Source organism: Littorina saxatilis, linkage group LG6, assembly GCF_037325665.1.
Source record: "Littorina saxatilis isolate snail1 linkage group LG6, US_GU_Lsax_2.0, whole genome shotgun sequence".
In the NCBI taxonomy this organism is placed as follows: domain Eukaryota; kingdom Metazoa; phylum Mollusca; class Gastropoda; order Littorinimorpha; family Littorinidae; genus Littorina; species Littorina saxatilis.
The window spans coordinates 41,503,747-41,512,797 of NC_090250.1; the positions used below are offsets into that span (position 1 = coordinate 41,503,747).

The window sequence follows — 9,051 nt, forward strand, 5'->3', positions numbered from 1 at the left end:
CAGTATTTTGACACATGATGACAGTTTTTGTCAATAAACATTGAAAGAAGCATTTGTTTTAAACGTATTGGTAAATTTGATTAACGGTGCAACGGACGCGCGTGAAACATGTTTGAATCATGGATGTTCAAATGCTATGTTGAGTTCGCTCATTTTTGTAAAAATACATCAAGTTTGCTTGAGAATACTCCAAGTGCAAAACATGGGTTCCCAGGTCTATCAGACTCCTTTTTCCTTCTCATTAACATTTATTTTCTTCTAAAAACCATCTACAGATCACATGTGTCAGACAGACAACCCCCCATCTTGTAATGGCTCGGTGACCAGCTGGCATCACAGACTGACGTCATTAATCGGGGACGTGACGTGTCACAGTGACTTCATCAACACCACCAGTGACGTCACTGTTGAATGCACAGATTTTGGCGCGTGGCAGATTGCAGGAAGCTGTCTGCAGTACAAGTGGAGCAACCCGGTAAGTGGATTGATCGTACATTCATGGGAGTTCAGTAAATAAATAAATTAAATGAATAAGTATTTCACCTAATCAATCCATCAGTGAATCAATCAATGAAACTAATACGTCACTCAGCAAATGATAAATGGCCAGTCTATCATTCAGTCAGTGGATCAATCCGTTAATCAATAATTTCTTAATCACGTCACCAGTGATGGCGCTAAGATTTGTTCAAACTGGTACACAAACTTTTATGATGAAAACTATCCAGAAAAAACGGTAGGCTGGTCATTGGAACCAGTAAGAGTCCAACTCAGAGTACTGGTTTTGTTGTTTTACCAGCGAAAAAAACGGTAGTACTAAAAATCAACCGGTAGGTTATACTGCTAGCCAATAATGTTCCGGTATTTTCTCATTTCAACCGGTAAAATACCGGTAATTACCGGTTAACGCCAAATAGGCCCTACTGCGTCACCAAGAAGTCAATCGATGATGGAGACACGGGCCTGGAATGTCATATGAAATCATGGATTTGCTAAAATGGTAGACACACGAATTTACGGAGTAAAACCAAGAAAGTTACGACAAAGTGCTGTGTGTGTGTGTGTGTGTGTGTGTGTGTGTGTGTGTGTGTCTGTGTGTCTGTGTGTCTGTGGGCGTGCGTGCGTGCTTGTGTGTGTGCGTGTGTGTGTGTGTGTGTTTACGTGCGTGTGTGCGTGCGTGCGTGCGTGTGTGTGTGTGTGTGTGTATGTGTATGTGTGTGTGTGTTTTGGTGTGTGTATGTGTGTGTGTGTGTGTGTGTATGTGTGTGTGTGTGTGTGTGTGTTTTGGTGTGTGTATGTGTGTTTTGGTGTGTGTATGTGTGTGTGTGTGTTTGTGTGTGTGTGTGTTTGTGTGTGTGTGTTTTGGTGTGTGTATGTATGTGTGTGTGTGTTTGTGTGTGTGTGTGTGTTTTGGTGTGTGTATGTGTGTTTTGGTGTGTGTATATGTGTGTGTGTGTGTTTGTGTGTGTAAGCAGCAGCGTGTATTATTCCACGACTCTTTACAGAAGGGTTACTTTTTCCTCTTTGAAATTGTTCTGCATCACAAAATCAAAGGGAAAGTCGAGGAACACAAAAAGCCAGCCAGCAAGCTACACATTTCAAATGTTGATTTGAATTTTTGAGTTGCCAGATTCAACGTAAACCTTATATTCATGTTCACGTCCAATGTATTTCTATCAAGTCCCATGTATTTCTCTCCCGTCGCGATATAACCTTCGTGGTTGAAAACGACGTTAAACACCAAATAAACAAACAAAATGTATTTCTCTCTGGCCTTGTCTCAGCCGCTGACCCTGTTCCCCGTGGCTATTCCTCTGCCTGTCCGTCCAGGCTGGTCAGTGTGTGTGGAGGGCATTCCTACTGCACCCATCAGGTGAGTTCCTGGCTATGTCCACTGTCTCTGTTTACATTCAGTCAAGTGTTGACTGTAAGTTTAAACGACGGCGGAGGGGACAACGTTTTTTTCAAAAGCACTATTTGATGACGTCATTTTGCCCGTTTGGAAAAGTTGTGATGGCACTGTGGCGGTCGCGTTTTTAAAGTTCTTTCTTCAAAAGTTTACAAATTAGCTGGTTCGGACCGGACTACGAGATAGCATTTCAGGTTAGTAGCTTACCAATTTGTTTATGAAATGTTCATTCAAAGTTTGCCGAATTCTTGTTTTTACATTTAGTCAAGTTTTGACTAAATGTTTTAACGTAGAGGGGGGAATCGAGACGAGGGTTGTGGTGTATGTGTGTGTGTGTGTGTGTGTGTGTGTGTGTGTGTGTGTGTGTGTGTCTGTCTGTCTGTCTGTCTGTCTGTCTGTCTGTCTGTCTGTCTGTGTGTGTGTGTAGAGCGATTCAGACCAAACTACTGGACCGATCTTTATGAAATTTGACATGAGAGTTCCTGGGTATGATATCCCCAGACATTTTTTTCTTTTTTTCGATAAATACCTTTGATGATGTCATATCCGGCTTTTGTAAAAGTTGAGGCGGCACTGTCACACCCTCAATTTTAAATGAAATTGATTGAAATTTTGGCCAAGCAGTCTTCGACGAAGGCCGGACTTCGGTATTGCATTTCAGCATGGAGGCTTAAAAATTAATTAATGACTTTGGTCATTAAAAATCTGAAAATTGTAATTAAATTTTTTTTTTATAAAATGATCCAAAATTACTTTTATTTTATTCTTTATCATGACCTTTGTTCTGATTCCAAAAACATATAAATATGTTATATTTGGATTAACAACAACCTCTGAAAATCAAAAATATAAAAATAATGATTAAAATTAAATTTCCGAAATCGTTTTAAAAACTATTTCATCTTATTCCTTGTCGGTTCCTGATTCCCAAAACATATAGATATGATATGTTTGGATTAAAAACACGCTCAGAAAGTTAAAGCGAAGAGAACTACAGTAAAGCGTGCTATGAAGCAAAGCACAAGCGCTACCGCGCCAAACAGGCTCGTCACTTTCACCGCCTTTTGCACTAGCGGCGGACTACGTTCAGTTTCATTCTGTGAGTTCCACAGCTTGACTAAATGTAGTAATTACGCCTTACGCGACTTGTTTTCTAATTGGAATTTGTTTGACTGAATATGTGCCTAACATAAAGAAACCCGTTAAATACAAAAAGCGATCACATTTTCGATTTTCGAAATGAAAATGTACCTGGAGACTGATTCTTTGGGGCATTCACTTTTATCCTGTATTTCAGTTTTTGGACAGGTCTAGTTAATGACGTCATTTTTTGCGTTCACAGTGCCGCCTTAATTTTCAGTAAAACGCAAAAATGACAGAATAGCGCTATCAAAAAACGGAGTAAAACTCCGAAAGGTGATCCAGTAGGTCAGGTGAACGGCCCTTATACCCCAGTCACACATAGACGCCGCTTCTACTACTCAGTAAAAGTGTCCGAGAGCATGGCCAATCATGATCTCTATGAGCATGGTTTGGTCGGGGTGGGATCTGCTAGGTCGGGAAGCTGCACGCTCTCTCCCTACGCTTATTTCTAACTGCACAAAACAAGCGTAGCCGGTTCGTGGCGTAGTACAGTCGTGATGGTTGTTTTTACATTTAGTCAAGTTTTGACTAAATGTTTTAACATAGAGGGGGGAATCGAGACGAGGGTCGTGTTTTGTGTGAGCAAGTATGTGTGTGTGTGTGTGTGTGTGTGTGTGTGTGTGTGTGTGTGTGTGTGTGTGTGTGTGTGTGTGTGTGTGTCCGTGTGTGTGTGTAGAGCGATTCAGACTAAACTACTGGGCCGATCTTTATGAAATTTGACATGAGAGTTCCTGGGTATTCATTTTTTCGATAAAATACGTCATACATGACGTCATATCCGGCTTTTTGTACAAGTTGAGGCGGCACTGTCACACCCTCATTTTTCAATTAAATTGATTGAAATTTTGGCAAAGCAATCTTCGACGAAGGCCGGGGTTTGGTATTGCATTTCAGCTTGGTGGCTTAAAAACTAATGAGTGAGTTTAATTTGGTCATTAAAAATCGGAAACTTCTAATTAAAATTATATTTTCATTAAACGATCCAAAAACAATTTCATCTTATTCTTCGTCATTTTTTGATTCCAAAAACATATACATATGTTATATTTGGATTAAAAACAAGCTCTGAAAATTAAAAATATATGATGATCAAAATTAAATTTCCGAAATCGTTTTAAAAACTATTTCATCTTATTCCTTGTCGGTTCCTGATTCCAAAAACATATAGATATGATATGTTTGGATTAAAAACACGCTCAGAAAGTTAAAACGAAGAGAGCTACAGTAAAGCACATCGCAATCGCTACCGCGCCAAACAGGCTCGTCACTTTCACTGCCTTTTGCACTAGCGGCGGACTACGTTCAGTTTCATTCTGTGAGTTCCACAGCTTGACTAAATGTAGTAATTTCGCCTTACGCGACTTGTTGGCTCACGTAAGTGTAGCCTATGCGATGATAAACTTTGTCTGTCTGTGCGTGCGTGTGTGTGTGTGTGATAGAAACTTTAACATTTCCGAGTCTATGGATTACGTCAGTCTCGGTCAAAAGTGTTCGACGTGTGTGATAGAAACTATTTGAAGACGTCACATTATGACGTAAGAGGGTTAGACGTCACGCAAAGGAATTACTGAAAGTCTCGGTCATTGTTATTGTGAGCGGGCCGAGACTACTTGGCAGATCCAGGGTCTCGCTTTCTTGCACAGTTTCACCTATGCTTACTGTGTGTGTGTGTGTGTGTGTGTGTGTGTGTGTGTGTGTGTGTGTGTGTGTGTGTGTGTGTGTGTGTGTGTGTGTGTGTGTGTGTGTGTGTGTGTGTGTGTGTGTGTGTGTGTGTGTGTATGTGTGACGGAGTGATTGAGTTTGTGTTACTGTTTGTCGATTTCTTACGTGAGCCTTGAAGGCTTCGCCTCTTGTTTTAAATTTGCCATGTGCTGGATTTTGTCGGCGATATGTCCCGATTTCATACCTTTTTCAGATCGGCGTGATCGGCATGGTCGTGGTAAGGACGTAGAGCTGTGTGACTGGGGTATTACTGGCATAGAAAGTTGGAATGAAATGACTTAAGTGCGACATTTTTCGCAATATGTTTTGGGCGAAGTGTTTATTATATGTCCGGCTGATAAAAACGATATTGTAGTGTTGGTACTCCATTTCCAATTCAATTGAGATCAGTTCAACTATACTTTATTTTCTTTTAATACATTTTAATCTGAAAAATTGTCCAGAAGTTCTTTCGAGCTTTTTCTCCGTCGTCTTCTTCGGTGTCTTCCGAGCGAGCTTTTTGACAATGTGTCAGATAAGTTAATTTTTGTGTGTATTATAAGCGTTTGTCTGTGTGTCCACTTAAAAGACTGCTTGTTTTGTTATAGATACAACGTTTCAATAACATACCTTTCTTGTTGTTTTTATTTTTATTTTGTATGTGTGTGTGCGTTCGGAAGGTGAAAGCGAAACGGACGTAATACGACTGTGATCGCATTGGTGTGACTGGGTTCAGTGGTTGACTGAATGGTTAATTCCGCGTTAGTGTTCTCGTTTTTGTCTTAAATGTGTGTGTGTTTCTGCATGTATCGCTCTGTGTGTAATTGCGTAATTGAACATACGTTTTGGGTGTTCTTCAGTTACAAAGCACAAAGTCTCGGCATTCTCATTCTATTTTCACGAGTAATAATTCCAAATCAAATAATCAATTACACAAATTCTATGTATTTAATTTTTTTTTTAAACACACCAGTAACGAGGTTTGGTACGTTTATATTTAGGCTTATAATCCATATTTCGGCACGTTACTGCCTTTTTCGGGATGGTAAGCTTATCTTATATTATCTTATCTTATTATTATCTTATCTTATATATATATATATATATATTATATATATACACACAGTCCATGTATGGCAGGTTTACAGTGGACCTGATGGTAGGAGCAGACAACCGTGCCCTGCACGCAGACTTCCGCTTTCAATACTCCACCACCCCAAATGAGATCATCATCATGGGGTACAAGTATAATGGCGCCTACTTAGGTAGTGTGGAGTTCACTTCTTTCCCTTTCAGTGTCAACCAACCCTTCCACCTCAGGATCAAGGCCACAGACACAGGAATGTATGAGGTTGGTCTGAAAATAATGACATTTATTCTTTGTATCATGATGGGTTTTTTCTCCAATCTGTGGTATTATGCCATGCAGTGTAGCTTTGTTCTCCATACGGTATTTTCATCCAGAATGTTGTACCGCCATTATAATTATCGTCTTCATGATCACCATGATGATCATAATGATCATGATCATGATCATGATCATGATCATGATAAACATCATCATCATCATCATTTTGGTTAATAGAGCTCTTTCCTTCGTATGGTTTCCTACGTATCCTCTTCCTTGAATCTATATCTATATATATATCTATATATACTGTTCAAAAAAAGAAACGCATAGCTTGTAATATTTGGTTAATTTAGTTATATGGCTACAAGGATATCCACCAAACTGCAGAAAATGTTTATCTGGTCGTCGACCTTTCGTCCATTGCCACAAGTGAGCTCTGCACGTGACGCATGCGTTATCAGTGGCTACAATGTCAACATTGCTCATTTGGCATGACCACTCGTCATGCTTCAGTGTAATCTCGTGAAACTCGGGGAATATTGAGCTCTCACCATGTCTTCCAAAACCCATAAAAGCGGATTGTTCGCCACAAAGAAATCAGACGACAATTCAGCGACGAAAGATGGCCCGATTGAGCAGAGAAGACCGCCAAATTGCATTGGGTCGTTTACAAGCAGGCCAAAGTGAAAGTGCAATCGCCAGGCACTTCCACGTGTCCCAGAGCACCATCAGTAGACTGTGGGTCAGGTTTCAAGCCACTGGCTCCGTTGCTGACTTGCCACGAGCGGGAAGACCAAGGGCGACAACTGCTGCTCACGACCGCTTCATACGGCTCCGCCACCTCCGGAATCGTTTCCTGTCGGCCTCATCTTCTGTCCAGGCTCTCCCCGGGCCACACCGATTATCGGACCAGACCGTGCGGAACCGCCTGCATGAAGCTGGTTTGAGAGCTCGCAGACCTCACAGAGGAGCTGTCCTCACCCGCCGCCATCGCCAGAACCGAGTGCAGTGGGGCAACCAGCACCTTCGCTGGACCGTCCGGAATCACTGGAGACACGTGTGGTTCAGCGACGAGTCCTACTTCCTGCTCCAGCGACATGATGGTCGGAGGAGGGTCTACCGGAGAGTAAACGAACGTTACGCGCCCAACTGTGTGGATGAGGCACCCGTTCATGGTGGTGGAGGCGTCCTGGTGTGGGGGGCGATCAATACCGCTGGAAGGAGCACCCTGGTGCACGTCCAAGGGCGCATAACTGCCCAGCGATACGTGGAGGAAATTCTGCGCCCACACGCCCTTCCTCTTCTGGCTGACCAGGATGCCATATTCCAGCAGGACAACGCTCGCCCGCACACAGCACGACTCACCACCCAGTTCCTCACCGACCACCATGTCCAGGTGCTTCCCTGGCCATCCATGTCGCCAGACATGAACCCGATAGAACACCTCTGGGATGAATTGGACAGACGTGTGCGCAGGCGAGAAGAAGCGCCGGCAAATCACCGCGATCTATTGCAGGCACTTCAGGAGGAGTGGGACACCATCCCACAGCAAGATATCCGGCATCTGATCCAGTCCATGCCCAGAAGGTGCCGGGCAGTTGTTGCTGCTCAAGGCAGTCACACCCCCTACTGACTTGACAGCCTCGGCACCCAATCGTATTGATTGACTGATTGATTTGAAGATGCAAATGAACTGTGTGTGCATTCAACTGTGTCCATACCAAATTTCAAACAAATAATCTAAATATTGGATTTTCTGTTAATTTTTTCGAAAAATAAAACAAATTTGGCAAGTAGCAACTATGCGTTTCTTTTTTTGAACAGTATATATACGACTTGTGTCTGTGTGTATGTGTGTGTGTCTGTGTGTGAGTTCGCGATGCACGGCCAAAGTTCTCGATGGATCTGCTTCAAATTTGGTGGGCATATTCAGGTAGACCCGGGACAGGATACAACCTGGTCGATATTTCAACACGTGCTCTCAGCACGCAGCGCTGAACCGATTTTGGTTCCACCTCAGCTATTTTGGTTCCACCTCAGCTACCCGGGCCCCCATACCGACACACCAAAGCCAAAGTTCTCGGTGGATCTTTTTCAAATTTGGACACCGTATTCAGCTACACCCCGGACACAATATCATCGATGAGATATTTCAACACGTGCTCTCAGCGCGCAGCGCTGAACCGATTTTGGTTTTTGTGTTCATTTCACCATTATAAGTAACTCTTCCTTATCTTCTCCAGGTTTTCAGCGTTTACCTCCCTTCCTTCGCATGGTGCACTATAGTATGAGTGGGGCATCTTCGGATATTCCCGGCGTTCTGTTACTATTTTTAGAAGGTCACCGCAGTGTCCAGAACGTAAATTGGACCCGTAAATTATCCTCACTGTAAAAGTGCAAAGGTCGAATCAATTTATAACCACGCGAAAAATACACTGTCATCTATCTCTCTATAGATACGGCTTCTCTGTGTTTGTATGTGTGTGTGTGTGTGTGTGTGTGTGTGTGTGTGTGTGTGTGTCTCTCTATGTGAGCAACACCTGGGGATTGTTCAGTTCTGTTTGTGATGTGGTCTGGCGGCTTTTCTGTATTTGTATGTACTGGCCTTCCTTTGAAAAGCCATAACAGTTCAAAAGGGCTTACAGATAAGCTCTAAATTGCTCAATCCTGTTTGAGTGGAGTTCGCCTCCAAAGGTGTTTAACACGGTTACATTCGTCGACAAGGATGGGACTCGATATGGTCAGGAATGGCATTATGGCTACTGAATCATTTTCGTGCTGTTCCCATTCCACGAATCTGGGAGGGACCTAAGCTTGGCGGGTCCATTGTTCGGACCCGGCAAAGCCGGCGTACGGCTCTAAGTATTTCATCCCGGCGAAGCCGGCTACCCGGCGAAGCGGGTATTCCTCTAGTATCTATATATATATACGACTTGTGTCTGTGTGT

The 9,051-nt window shown here is 42.8% G+C and overlaps 1 long non-coding RNA gene across 1 annotated transcript; it reads left to right on the forward strand.

Annotated features, from left to right (window-relative positions):
* The first annotated feature begins 282 nt into the window (after positions 1 to 282).
* Positions 283 to 6,074, forward strand: LOC138968191 (uncharacterized). Its single transcript, XR_011456102.1, has 3 exons — positions 283 to 475; positions 1,785 to 1,873; positions 5,894 to 6,074. It is a non-coding gene; the product is annotated as an uncharacterized lncRNA (long non-coding RNA).
* Positions 6,075 to 9,051: the final 2,977 nt, after the last annotated feature.